The 14,666-nt window shown below is 43.7% G+C and overlaps 1 protein-coding gene across 2 annotated transcripts in view; it reads right to left on the reverse strand.

Moving 5' to 3' along the window:
- Positions 1 to 14,666, reverse strand: part of TRPM3 (transient receptor potential cation channel subfamily M member 3) — a 717,940-nt gene that overhangs the window by 298,686 nt on the left and 404,588 nt on the right. The gene's annotated exons all lie outside the window — the stretch shown is intronic.

Consider the following 14,666-nt stretch of genomic DNA (forward strand, 5'->3'; position numbering starts at 1 on the left):
ACCAAAAGTTTGGACACACCTTCTCATTTAAAGATTTTTCTGTATTTTCATGACTATGAAAATTGTACATTCACACTGAAGGCATCAAAACTATGAATTAACACATGTGGAATTATATACTTAATAAAAAAGTGTGAAACAACTGAAAATATGTCTTATATTCTAGGTTCTTCAAAGTAGCCACCTTTTGCTTTGATGACTGCTTTGCACACTCATGGCATTCTCTTCATGAGCTTCAAGAGGTAGTCACCGGAAATGGTCTTCCAACAATCTTGAAGGAGTTCCCAGAGATGCTTAGCACTTGTTGGCCCTTTCGCCTTCACTCTGCGGTTCAGCTCACCCCAAACCATCTCGATTTGGTTCAGGTCTGGTGACTGTGGAGGCCAGGTCATCTGGCGTAGCACCCCATCACTCTCCCTCTTGGTCAAATAGCCCTTACACAGCCTGGAGGTGTGTTGGGGTCATTGTCCTGTTGAAAAATAAATGATGGTCCAACTAAACGCAAACCGGATGGAATAGCATGCCGCTGCAAGATGCTTTGGTAGCCATGCTGGTTCAGTATGCCTTCAATTTTGAATAAATCCCCAACAGTGTCACCAGCAAAGCACCCCCACACCATCACACCTCCTCCTCCATGCTTCATGGTGGGAACCAGGCATGCAGAGTCCATCCATTCACCTTTTCTGCGTCGCACAAAGACACAGTGGTTGGAACCAAAGATCTCAAATTTGGACTCATCAGACCAAAGCACAGATTTCCATAAGTCTAATGTCCATTCCTTGTGTTCTTTAGCCCAAACAAGTCTCTTCTGCTTGTTGCCTGTCATTAGCAGTGGTTTCCTAGCAGCTATTTTACCATGAAGGCCTGCTGCACAAAGTCTCCTCTTAACAGTTGTTGAAGAGATGTGTCTGCTGCTAGAACTCTGTGTGGCATTTACCTGGTCTCTAATCTGAGCTGCTGTTAACCTGCGATTTCTGAGGCTGGTGACTTATCCTCAGAAGCAGAGGTGACTCTTGGTCTTCCTTTCCTGGGCGGTCCTCATTTGAGCCAGTTTCTTTGTAGCGCTTGATGGTTTTTGCAACTGCACTTGGGGACACTTTCAAAGTTTTCCCAATTTTTCGCACTGACTGACCTTCATTTCTTAAAGTAATGATGGCCACTCGTTTTTCTTTACTTAGCTGCTTTTTTCTTGCCATAATACAAATTCTAACAGTCTATTCAGTAGGACTATCAGCTGTATCCACCAGACTTCTGCACAACACAACTGATGGTCCTAACCCCATTTATAAGGCAAGAAATCCCACTTATTAAACCTGACAGGGCACACCTGTGAAGTGAAAACCATTTCCGGTGACTACCTCTTGAAGCTCATCAAGAGAATGCCAAGAGTGTGCAAAGCAGTCATCAAAGCAAAAGGTGGCTACTTTGAAGAACCTAGAATATAAGACATATTGTCAGTTGTTTCACACTTTTTTGTTAAGTATATAATTCCACATGTGTTAATTCATAGTTTTGATGCCTTCAGTGTGAATGTACAATTTCCATAGTCATGAAAATACAGAAAAATCTTTAAATGAGAAGGTGTGTCCAAACTTTTGGTCTGTACTGTATGCCCTTGACTGTAATTCTACACAACACTATTATATTATATAAATAAAAATGCCATTATGTGGTCCATTAACAATATTCTAGGAAGAAGTGATTTATTCTTATATATTTAACCAAGCAATGGAAATTTGTTTGCATTAGGGCTCATACAGGACAACATGTAATCAGATGCTTTTAGGACTAAATGTGATAATCCCCTTATGTAGAGTCTTAGTGTTTCAGAAAAGGGAGCTTCTAGTATCTAGAATTTAACCTTGACTTTGATTTGTTATTTCTCTTCTCATGTGCATTAATATATATTTCATTTTTTTCCAACCTAACATATCAAATGGAAGTTCCATGCAAGTACTTCTGTGACATTTGTCCTGACAAGTAATAGCATAGAAAGCAAGTTTATTGTCAAGATAAATATATCCAGGCATATATTTATTTTAACAGCAAAAAAAAAAATGGTTTGTGGAGTTTTTGAACAAGAGCAAAAGACAATAAGTACAATAACACATTTCCTGCATGTTCTGAATGCCACCTGAATTCACTTGATTAATACAATAACTTGGCAAGTGCTGATGAATTCACTTCTGCCACATTAAACCGTTACACACTGACTGACGCAAAATTGTAAGACTGTAAAATGCAAACAATCTATTTTGTCTTATTGAGAAAAATGTATTCCCTGGCCTCCCACCCTTGTCCTGTACAAAGAAGGTATTTTTCCATTAATTGAACGCCACTACCATTCCGATTTCCTCGGCTTCTTTTGTCTGTCGGAAGTCAAATTATCTCCAGATTATCTTCATTCTGTATCTCTACCTTGAGCTACTGTCACTAACACTGTCACCTTTTGGTAGCCCTTGTCGGTGTCCCCATTAAAGCTGTCAGGATTACGGGGGATATGGTAATGTATTATCTTTGCCTGGATGGAGCTGATTCATCTATGATACTGGATCCCCGTCATCCCTACTCTGCGCTCCCTGCTCTCACTACCCCCGGTGTCTTGTGCTTGCTCCTCTGGGTGTCTCCCCATTTAAGTTGTCTGGCTTGCAGAATTACATACTTATGTTGATGGCAGATTGTATATGCTGGCACGTCGCCATTCTTGAATTACTTGCTATGTACTTAAATAATGAATGCTACTTCATAAAACCGGTGCAGTAACACTTTAGATTGTATAAAATGATTTTGTAGCTTTATTTAGGCTTGTGGCAATAAGATAACAATCCTTTGTTTTCCTGCTTGCTATGCCCTGCTAATAAAAATAATACTATTAAAACTGTGATTAAATGCCATATACTGAGCCTTTATATTCCAAAGGTTTTGTTGCCCATTGGGGCCAAAGTTCAGCTTGAATATTTTTATCTGCTGTATTAAAATGATGACTGCACTGTTATTTGTTGTTGTATTTTCTCGAGTGTAATCGGATCACATAAAGAACATAGGCCCCAATTCAGTAAAGTGTTTTCACCAGTCTAGAGTAAACAGTTTGATAAATAGCAAAATGTTTGCACAACTCAAGGTTATGCAAAAATTTTGTGCCTTTAGGCATTCTCACGCAAGGGTTACACAGCGCTGCCAAAATGTGCAGAGCTAGGGTAGGACGAGGGCGGAATAGGGGTGTGACGCCACAGCTCATCTAATTCATGTACCTCACGCCACAAATATTATTCTATATTCTTACTGGAGTAAGATTTGTGGCCAGGCGCGTCTGATTCATTAAAGGGAATATGTCAGCAGATTTTGATATGTAATCTGACAACAGAATGAGGTAGGGGTTAAAACTCTGAATTAAGCGATGTGTCATTTATCAGGCTATGTGCTGTTGTTTATGTACAACAAAGGTTTTATCACCAGGACATTATCATTGCTTTGACTAGCTGCCTCCTGCCAAGTCACCTGACTCCACCCCCTCCTGTGATAAGCAGCTCCATGTCTATAGAGTAAGTACACAGAGAGCCTGGTGTGGGCGGGGTTAGCTTTCTCAGCTCTGCTTCATGTTACATCTAAGAACTCTAATTGTGTCACAAATGATGCACCCAGTAAACTAAGTGATACATTATTGGATTCAGCTTCTTTTTGTCTACATCATGCTGCTCTCAGAGGAGGTAGCAAAAGCCTGATGACAGATTCCCTTTAAGAATGCACCTCTTAATGAATCAGGCACCTCTGACTTCGGCTCGATCACTCATCAAGGCTGGCATGAACAACGCCATTAACAATTTAGTTCACCATTCTACCATGCCTCTGACAGAAAAACATTTTGTGCACTGCTTACTAAAGTACGTATGGAGAATTTGTTGGAGCATCAGTTCTAGGGGAAAATATATTTGTACATATGGTACCCAAAAGTCTGTGGGGCAGCACACTGGATCTATACTAGGGAACTGTACGCTCTTGTACACACTTTCTGGAATACCTGATTTATGCATACGGCTCTGGAGGTTCAACTCCCAACACTCCATCGATCAGCTGATTGAAGGGGCCATGCAGTTTGCACAATTACTCATGGCCATCATGCAGAGTATGGAACTGTGCCTTGCCTGTTGCACCGCGGCCCATTTAATCAGCTAATTGGTCAGGTTGCCAGACCTCATCAATCTGATATTGATGACCTATCCCGAGACTAAGTCAATAATATTAATGTCTCAGGAAATCCATTCATGGGTTTACTTGATTTTTAGTGCATTATTGAATAAGGAAACTAAAGAGACCACCCACTCGTATGAAAGTAACAAACTTTCTTCACAGAACTCAATACCAGGATAAGCTGATGATGTCCCTTAGTCAACTAGTGAATCTTGTTGAAGAATATTCGCCTCAGAAACGAGCTTTCATTTCTTACATTATAATTACTTGTCATCGTCAAATGTATTCAAAACTTGGACAGAATGTGATAATCAGTCATTGTATCCTTCCTGGCAAGGGAATGGGAATTAATTGTCCAATACTGGTTTTGACATAGCGTGAAATATGGGCATTATATGGAGAAGCTAATTTGATATATAAGCTTTCTTATCTAGTGTTCTCCAGTCTCTGCTTCTAGGGATTGCATCTTTGTCCTACAAGCTGGTATGTAAATGGCTTTTCCCAGTGTGCTGGGTATTTCAAATGGGCTAATTGTATAAAAACCGGTAACAGTGAGCGAGACTGCTTTTCTTACTGTACTTTCTATTAGCCCATAAATGTAATGTGTGATGGGTAGGACAAAAAAGGCAATAGTTAATAATAGTCTTTATGTATACATGGCTACCGCAATCTGATCTAATTGTTCTAATTTTTGTTATGTGGGTTGTAACAGATTAAAGGGACTATTACACCAATGGGACATAATCCTTTTCTGCAATAGGTAGTACAGTTAGGTCCTATTGCAGCTCCCTGACTTTGATGCGGGCTCACAAACCGTGCCCGCATTTTTCCCAGCAGATGATGTCTCTGATATCTAGCCAACATCTGCCTCTAATAGCCACACATGAAGTGGAGTCCCACCCACGGCTGTTAACCTGTTAAATGCCACTGACAGCGGCATTTACAGTGCCATCAGGAGGAGTGCTGTTCTGGCTGCCCATCGGCAGCCCTGTGACATGATTGCAGGGTGCCCATGAGTTGCCATGATGGCCGTGGGTCTCCTGAAGATTCCTATGCCTGTCATGACACTTCTCCTATTAACGCCAGCTTCTATTCATAGGAGACCTTGATTTCTGCTATACACAGCAATACTTTGGTAAGCAATCAGACAATCACAGGTTCAAGTCACCTAAGAGGACTAACAAGTACAGTTAAAAGTGCAAAAAATGTTTTTTAACAGTATGAAAAAAAAAATAAAAATAGAAAAAGAGAGCATATGTACACAATTAACATAATGTGTAACAGTGGCAAATAAAAATGTATTTCTATATGTGAGTCTTGTGTTTTATGTCTCCTGTGTGATTGGTGTTGTCACGCACCGATTTCTAGGCAAGTATGGTATATTAATAAAGTGATGGCTGGAGTGAGGGAATGCCCCATGGTGGAGCACAGTTAATTAATGACTCCTCATTCTTAATAAGTCTCTACTGTGGCCTTCATGGGCTAATAGCTAGAGGCATTATTATTATCACGCTTATTCAATCTATGGCGGCCACAAAATAACAGCGAATGGGACACAGTTCTTATATCTGGGTCTCACTGCAGGAGTGCGTACAAAATAAATAAAAGTATTGTTATTTTTACCAAGTTCATACCATGTTGTTTTTCAGCTGCCAGGTTGAAATCTCTGATGAAATAGTAATATATGCCACTCATTAATTATTCACTTTCATCAACTATTAGGATCTGTTCACATCTGCACTGTCAATTCCATTTTACATGGAAACCATGACACACTGCCAGATCTGTTGCACAATGGACACCCGTTAACTAATATAATAAGTGTTCTTCACAGGTGTCTGTTTATTACACAAAAAAAAATAATAATTCCGCATACTGAACTTTTTTTCCTATCAAAAAAAAATGTTCTTTAACCCCTTAAACCTCTTCTACCAAGAGCCATAGCTTCTTTATCTTTATCCATCCAGAAACTCCAGGACAGTCTGTAAAAAATAGGGCATTTTTTTGGCCTGTCCATAAAAAAATTGAAGGCGTCTGTGATTTTTTTTGAAGCTGAAGAAATGTATACAGTTTATTTTGACTGTAATTATAATTTTACATTTTCCAATTAATACAGCTGATGTTTTCATATCAGTATTATCGGCTGTAGACATATATCACTTAGAATTAAAAATGATTTATGATGGTTTTCCAATGTGTCCATAAAAAAATTGTCTGTCCATGATTTTTGATAAGCTGTTCAGAAAAAAAAGTCCGGTTGACAACACTGGAGATAGCCCAAATGGACGCCCGGGCAGGATCCCTCAAATTAAATGCCACTGTCAGCTACAGCTTGCAGAGGCAGATGCTGTACGCAGGGGTGTAACAATTGCAGTTGCAGAGAGTGCGACCGCGACTAGGCCCGGGGCCCACCGACATGGGTTTCACCTGGATGTGCCTCCTTGGATGCACATTCAGGTAATATGTATTGTGGAGAAGAAAACCACCAGCTCCCTGCGCGGCAATACATGCCACCGGCCAGCCAGAGGCCGACAGCTGACGTTGACTAGCCAGTGACACGTGGCCCACGGCAGTGACATCTTGCATTGCCTGTGCCGACACGCTGAAGTCAGCTGCCGGCTCCTGCCCCAGCTGCAGAAGAGGACCCCGCAAATTGTGGGAGTGGGGGAAGGTAATAATAATCATTTGTTTCTTTTTAAAATGTGCTGGAGAAGAACTGAAGGGGCCCAGGATGAGGGCATTATAGCAGGATGGGGGGCATTATACCAGAATGGGGATCATTACACCAGGATGGGAACACTATTTCAGAATGAAGACATTATACCAGAATAGGTGACATTACACCAGAATGGGGACTTTATACCAGGATGGAGACATTATACCAGAATAGGAACATTACACCAGAATGGGGGGCATTTTATCTAGATAGGGGCATTATACCAAGATGGGGGCATTATACCAGAATAGGGACATTATACCAGAATGCGTGACATTACGCCAGGATGGGGAAAACTATACCAGAATGGGACATTATACTAGGATGGGGGGAGTTATTCCAAGATGGGAGATGTTATACTAGAATGTGGCATTACACCAGAATGGGGACCATTATACCAGAATGGGGACATTAAACCAGAATGGGCACATTATACTAGGATTGGCAAATTATACTAGGATGGGGGGTTATACCAGAATGACGACATTATAGCAGGATGAGAGCATTATACCAGGATAGAAGGCATTATACCAGAATGGGGACATTATACCAGAATGGGGACCATTATACCAAGATGTTGAGATTATACCAGAATGGGGACATTATACCAGGAAGGGGCCCAGGATGGGGGAAAATGTTATAGCCCAGGATGGGGGGCATTATGACTGGAAGGGGCCATGAATTAAAGCACTGGGAAACAATGGTCCGTGTATATCTAAAAAATTCATAAATGGTAAAATGGCCAGAGGAAGAAGACTCTGTACAAACATATGTAATTGATCAGCCAGTATCAATAAAAAAGGGACGCAAAGAATTAAAAGTTGCATAGACTAGAACTGTAATAAAGCACATATGCTTCTTAACCCCTTCACGAGCTTGCGATTTTCCATTTTTGCGCTTTCGTTTTTTGCTCCTCTTCTTCCCAAAGCTATAACTTTTTTAGTTTTCTGCCAATATAGCCATGTGAGGCTTGTTTTTTGTGGAACAAGTTGTTCTTTTGAATGACACCACTGATTTTACCACACTGAAAAACGGGAAATGAATTTCAAGTGCGGTGAAATTGCAAAAAAAGTGCAATTCCACAATTGTGTTTGAGGATTTATATTTACCATGTTCACTAAATACAAAAACTGACCTGGTATTATTATTCTCCAGGTCATTACGAGTACATAGTGTGGTAAAGCGACTTTCTCGGCTCTCACAGAGGCAGACACGGGAAACACATCTCGGGTTAACTACCTGCAGGTTTACTGATGTATGGCATAAACCTTAGCAGGGTTCCACAAAATAAACACATCCTCTCCAGGATAACGAAAAACAAAAAGATAAAGTATAGTCCATAGGCGAGCGGGGTTTCTCCCACTCTGGGTAGCACATAAAGGTGTTACCACAAAGTCCTACTGTGGAGGTCTCTGGCTTCCACACACACACAGTCTGGAGACTTCCTTCCATGGAATTTCGGAGAGGACATCAGCGTTACCATGTAACTTCCCGGGCCTCTGCTCCACGTGAAAATTAAAGTCTTGGAGACCTAAAACCACCTAATCACCTGTGCATTCTTACACTTCTTTTCCCTCAACCATCTCAAAGTGGCATGGTCTGACACCAGTTTAAACTTCCGGCCTAGTAGATAATATCTTAGCGTATCTATGGCCCATTTTATAGCTAAGCATTCTTTTTTTTACTATAGCGTAGTTTTTTTCACAGGATGAGAGCTTGCAGCTCAGATACAGGATGTTCCTCCCCATTTATCTCTTGGGAGAGCACAGCTCCTAGGCCAACTTCTGAAGCATCTGTCTGGACCACAAATTCTTTATTAAAGTCTGGTGCGACCAGGACCGGCTGCTTACACAGTGCTATCTTCAACTGTTGGAATGCTGTCTCCGTTTCATCCGTCCATTTCGCAATTGATGATCTGGTGCCTTTGAGAAGATCCATAAGTGACGTGGCCATCATGGCAAAATTTGGGATAAACCGCCGGTAATATCCCACGATTCCAAGAAACGCTTTCACCTGCTTCTTGGAGAGCGGTTGCGGCCAGTTCTGGATTGCCTCGACTTTATTGACTTGCGGCTTAACCTCGCCTCTCCCAACGACATAGCCTAAGTACTTGGCCTCCTCCTTCCTGACGGCACATTTTTTCAGATTTATAGTAAATCTGACCTTCCTCAGAGCATCCAGGATCGCCTGTACCTTTGGTAGATGACTAGCCCAGTCTGGCTAAAAACAACAATGTCATCAATGTAGGCTCCGGCATACTTCTTATGTGGGGTGAGGATTCGATCCATGACCCTCTGGAAGGTGGCTGGGGCTCCTTGCAGTCCGAAAGGCATTCAAGTGTATTGGAAGCACCCATCAGGTGTTGAGAAAGCCGTCTTTTCCTTGGCCCTGTGGGACATAAGGATCTGCCAGTAGCCCTTCGTCAGGTCGAGGGTGGTAATATAGCTCGCAGATCCAAGCCTCTTGATGAGTTCATCGATGCGGGGCATCGTGTATGCGTTACGCTATATACCTCATTCAGCCGGAAGTCGTCATTGCAAAACCTCCACTCCCTGTTGGGTTTTGGCATGAGAACAATGGGACTCGACCATCCACTCTTTGACTCCTCTATCATGCCGAGGTCTAACATCCTTTTCACCTCGGTTGAGATCACCTCCCAGCATGCTTCAGGAATCCTATAGGGCTTCAGATTCACTCTTACATGCGACTGTTAACACATCATGCTCTACCACCTGCATACGCCCCAGCAACTCTGAGAACAGGTCACGATTCCGCTGCAGCAGTTCTCGACACTGTTGCTTCTGGGCTGTCTGTGGATGGTAAACCAAGGTTCGCAGCTGGGCAATCTGGAGGACCTTACACAGCTGCTTCATCACCTTGTTCATGAATGGGATTCCTTGGTCTGTCAGTATCTCCTTTGGCAGTCCAGTCCTGGCAAATATATGGACAACTTCCCGGGCTATGCTTCTACTAAATGAGTTCCTTAGTGGTACCGCTTCTGGGTACTGGGTCGCATAGTCCTTGACCACCAGGATGTATTGGTGGCACCGTGCCGATTTAACTAAGGGCCCCACTAGGTCCATGGCAATCCTCTCAAAGGGATCAATCCTCTCATCCTCTATCACAGGTAGTAGGATTAGAGGACTACGGAGTGGGAAGAGGGGGCGGTTATCTGGCAGGTGGGGCTGGCCCTACAATAGTTTAGGATCTCCCGGTAACACCCTAGCCAATAAAACCTCCTCAATATCCTCTCCTGAGTCTTCTCGACCCCCAGGTGCCCCCCCAGAACATGTGAATGGGCCATATCTAATACCCTCCATCAGTATGACCCTGGAACTAACAGCTGCTCCACTATCTCATCACCCCTTAGTTTGGTCACCCGATACAGTAGCTCCCCCTGAACTGCAAAGTGGGGGAATCTGGTGTCGGCCCCCGGCTCTTGAGCAACCCCGTTACAGACAGTAACCTGGTCAGATGCCCCCTTTAAGGTCAGGTCCCGAACTTGAGCAGTCCCAAAGTTCTCTCTGGACACTTCTAACTCAGGGAGGTCGGCCTTCTCGGTCACCGTCTCATCCTCGTTGCCAGCAAGGACACACAGTGGGAACTCATCCACTTGCGATTTCGACGGGGGTTCTTCCCGAGGGACCTGGCTTTTGTCCATGCGACTCAGTCCAGTTCCTTTTCCCCACAAGTCCCAAAGCAAAGAAAAATCGTGCCCCAATATGACGGGATGTATCAGGTCCTTGACCACCCTGACCTCATGGGACTGGGCACCACAGTTTGTTTCCACTGTCACTCGGGCCACAGGGTAGTCCTTGGCATCCCCATGTATGCAGCGAACGCCCACAGTTTTGGCAGGGATCAGGTGGTGGGGAAGGGTGGCACTGATTAGGATCACCAGACTCCCAGAGTCCAATAGTCCAAGTACCCTCACTCCATTAATGGACATGGCACATGCTTGCAGCCCCTCGCTGGGTTGACAGTCCACACTGCAGGCCGGAAAAGCATAATAAGAACAACGTCTGCCTAAGCTTCAGTCCATTGGCTCAGGGGACATATGACACTGGGCGGCTACGTGTCCAGGATTGTGACACCGCCAACAGACCACATCCTTAACAACAGTCTTTGCGAGACCCTCAGTGAAATTGGGACGCCCCCCAGTTGTGACTCTAAACCCCCTCCATGGTGAATCCGCCCCCTTTGGGTATTCCAGTACAGTGAAGTGGCTATGTCTATTTTCCCGAGGGATTTCTCGACCACTTGGTACCTCTGTACTAGGCCCACGAGGTCATCCGCGTTCATTGGGTCGCCCTGTGCAACCCAGGTCTGCAACGGCCTGGGAAGGGAATGGATGAATCTGTCCATCACCACATGAACGACTATCTGGGTAGGAGTGGAAGACTCTGTCTGCAACCATTTCTGGACTAGATGTAGAGGGGGCTTGTTGCCAGCATACGTCCAGTGGTGGACCCTTTGTGCTTTGTCACTCCTGAGCGTGCCAATATCTCTGTCTTTAACTTGGCATACTCCTGTGCATCCTGTAGGGCCAGGTCATAGTAGGCCTTTTGGGGTTCACCCGTTAATTATGGGGCCCGAAGCTCCGCCCACTGCTCTGGCAGCAGCTTTTCACGCTCTGCTACCCTTTCGAACACAGTCACAAATGCCTCAACATCATCACCTGGGGTAATCTTTTGCATAGCTCGCCTTACCACCTTCTGGATGTATGAGACATCACCTGGACTTGAGGGAGGGGCGGTATCTCTGCTGTGAACTTCCCCGGCTAGGAGTTCCACCTGTCGTTGCTGCTGTTGGATCTGCTGCATCAGGAGTTTGTCTCCTGCTGTACCTGCTGCTGCTCCCGGTGCTGCTCTTGCATGTGCTGCTGGTACTGCTGCGGCTGCTCTTGTTGCTGCTGTAGCTGCTCTTGTTGCTGCTGGTGCTGCTGCTGTTGACTTTGGACTAGGTGCTTGATGAGCTCTTCCATGCTGCCGGACATCTCTTGCTGGCTGATGGCCTTTATCCAGGACATCCAACGTTCTCTGTGGCAGGTACACGTGTTCCTGGAATCTTGCACACACTCTCACACCAACTGCGGTAAAGCGACTTGCTCTCACAGGTAAAACGTCTCGGGTTAACTACCTGCTGGTTTACTCATTGATGGCATAAACCTGAGCAGGGCTCCACAAAATAAACACATCCTCTCCCGGATAACGAAGAACATAAGGATAAAGTATAGTACAGTCCAAAGGTGAGCGGAGTTTCACCCGCTCTGGGTAGCACATAAAGGTTTCACCACAAAGTCCTTCTGTGAAGCTCTCTGGCTTCCACACACACACACACAGTCTGGAGACTTCCTTCTCCAGGCCACACCAGAGAAAAAAAAACAGTGACTGAGCATTTAACTTGCCCAGCCACACCCTGAGGTGGAGATATGGTGCATGACTTCCCACCCTTCTCTATGTCATATGTCATTCACAAAAAAAACACTCCCTTTTAAAATGGTAGTTTAACCCCCAACACATTACATGCTGGATGATATTTTTAGGTTTAGTTCACTAAAGCTAGTAGCCGCAGTGAAACATATCTCCCATCACATATCACCAGTAACTCTGTCACAGTAGATGCCAAACATGTATAGTTTATTTTCGATTTAAATGGTGAAAAAAAAATCTGAAATTTGTGCAAAAAAAATTTGCTTATGCCGCTATTTTCCAAGACCCATAGCGTCTCCATTTTTCATGATCTAGAGCAGAGTGAGGGCTTATTTTTTTCACCCTGATATGACATTTTTATTCATACCATTTTGGCATACATACAATGTTTTGATCGTCTGTTATTACATTTTAATGTAATGTTGCGGACGCCAAAAAAACGTAATTCTGGCGTTTTGACTTTTTTTTCTCTTTACGCCATTTACCGATCTGGTTAATTTACTTTATATTTTGATAGATCAAACACTTCTGAATGCAGCAATACCAAATATGTGTATTTTTTTTTTTTAATTGTTTTAGTTTCAATGGGGCAGAAGGGTGGTGATTTGAACTTTTGTGGTTTTTTTTTTTAAATATTTGTTTACATTTTTTTTTTAGTTTTTACTGGCTTCAGTGGTCAGACTATTACTACTACTAATAGGAGACTTTAAGCTGTGATCATCTGATTGCCTGTGCCACACATAGCAGGGCTTCAGCATATGTACATGTATAGCAAAAATCACAATCTCCTATGAACACCGGCCACGGGCTGGAGTTCACAGGAGTATCATAGTGACAGGCACGGAGGTCTTCTACAGACCGGCTGTCATGATATCATCTGCACCCTGTGATCAGGTGACAGGGGCACTGATGGGCGAGACTTGTGACGTATTTCCAGCCGGCACATATTAAATGTCGCTGTCAGTAATTGACAGTGGCATTTAACTAGTTAAAAGCTACTGGTAGATTTTGGATCCACCCGCAGCTGTTAGAGGCACAAGACAGCAGAAAAGATCAGGTGTCATGTGCAGGGAAAGATGCCGACTCAGCATCAAAGGCAGTGACACGAACTTTGACATACAGTACAGACCAAAAGTTTGGACACACCTTCTCATTTAAAGATTTTTCTGTATTTTCATGACTATGAAAATTGTACATTCACACTGAAGGCATCAAAACTATGAATTAACACATGTGGAATTATATACTTAACAAAAAAGTGTGAAACAACTGAAAATATGTCTTATATTCTAGGCTCTTCAAAGTAGCCACCTTTTGCTTTGATGACTGCTTTGCACACTCATGGCATTCTCTTTATGACCTTCAAGAGGCAGTCACCGGAAATGGTCTTCCCACAATCTTGAAGGAGTTCCCAGAGATGCTTAGCACTTGTTGGCCCTTTTGCCTTCACTCTGTGGTCCAGCTCACCCCAAACCATCTCGATTGGGTTCAGGTCTGGTGACTGTGGAGGCCAGGTCATCTGGCGTAACACCCCATCACTCTCCTTCTTGGTCAAATAGCCCTTACACAGCCAGGAGGTGTTTGGGGTCATTGTCCTGTTGAAAAATAAATGATGGTCCAACTAAACGCAAACCGGATGGAATAGCATGCTGCTGCAAGATGCTGTGGTAGCCATGCTGGTTCAGTATGCCTTCAATTTTGAATAAATCCCCAAGTGTCACCAGCAAAGCACCCCCACACCATCAGACCTCCTCCTCCATGCTTCACGGTGGGAACCAGGCATGTAGAGTCCATCCATTCACCTTTTCTGCGTCGCACAAAGACACAGTGGTTGGAACCAAAGATCTCAAATTTGGACTCATCAGACCAAAGCACAGATTTCCACTGGTCTAATGTCCAAACCTTGTGTTCTTTAGCCCAAACAAGTCTCTTCTGCTTGTTGCCTGTCCTTAGCAGTGGTTTCCTAGTAGCTATTTTACCATGAAGGCCTGCTGCACAAAGTCTCCTCTTAACAGTTGTTGTAGAGATGTGTCTGCTGCTAGAACTCTGTGTGGCATTGACCTGGTCTCTAATCTGAGGTGCTGTTAACCTGCGATTTCTGAGGCTGGTGACTCGGATAAACTTATCCTCAGAAGCAGAGGTGACTCTTGGTCTTCCTTTCCTGGGGCGGTCCTCATGTGAGCCAGATTCTTTGTAGCGCTTGATGGTTTTTGCAACTGCACTTGGGGACACTTTCAAAGTTTGACCAATTTTTCGGACTGACAGACCTTAATTTCTTAAAGTACTGATGGCCACTCGTTTTTCTTTACTTATCTGCTTTTTTGTTGCCA

This window comes from Phyllobates terribilis, unplaced genomic scaffold (genome assembly GCF_046119375.1).
Source record: "Phyllobates terribilis strain yellow unplaced genomic scaffold, ASM4611937v1 Scaffold_1__5_contigs__length_1240528914, whole genome shotgun sequence".
NCBI classification, from domain to species: domain Eukaryota; kingdom Metazoa; phylum Chordata; class Amphibia; order Anura; family Dendrobatidae; genus Phyllobates; species Phyllobates terribilis.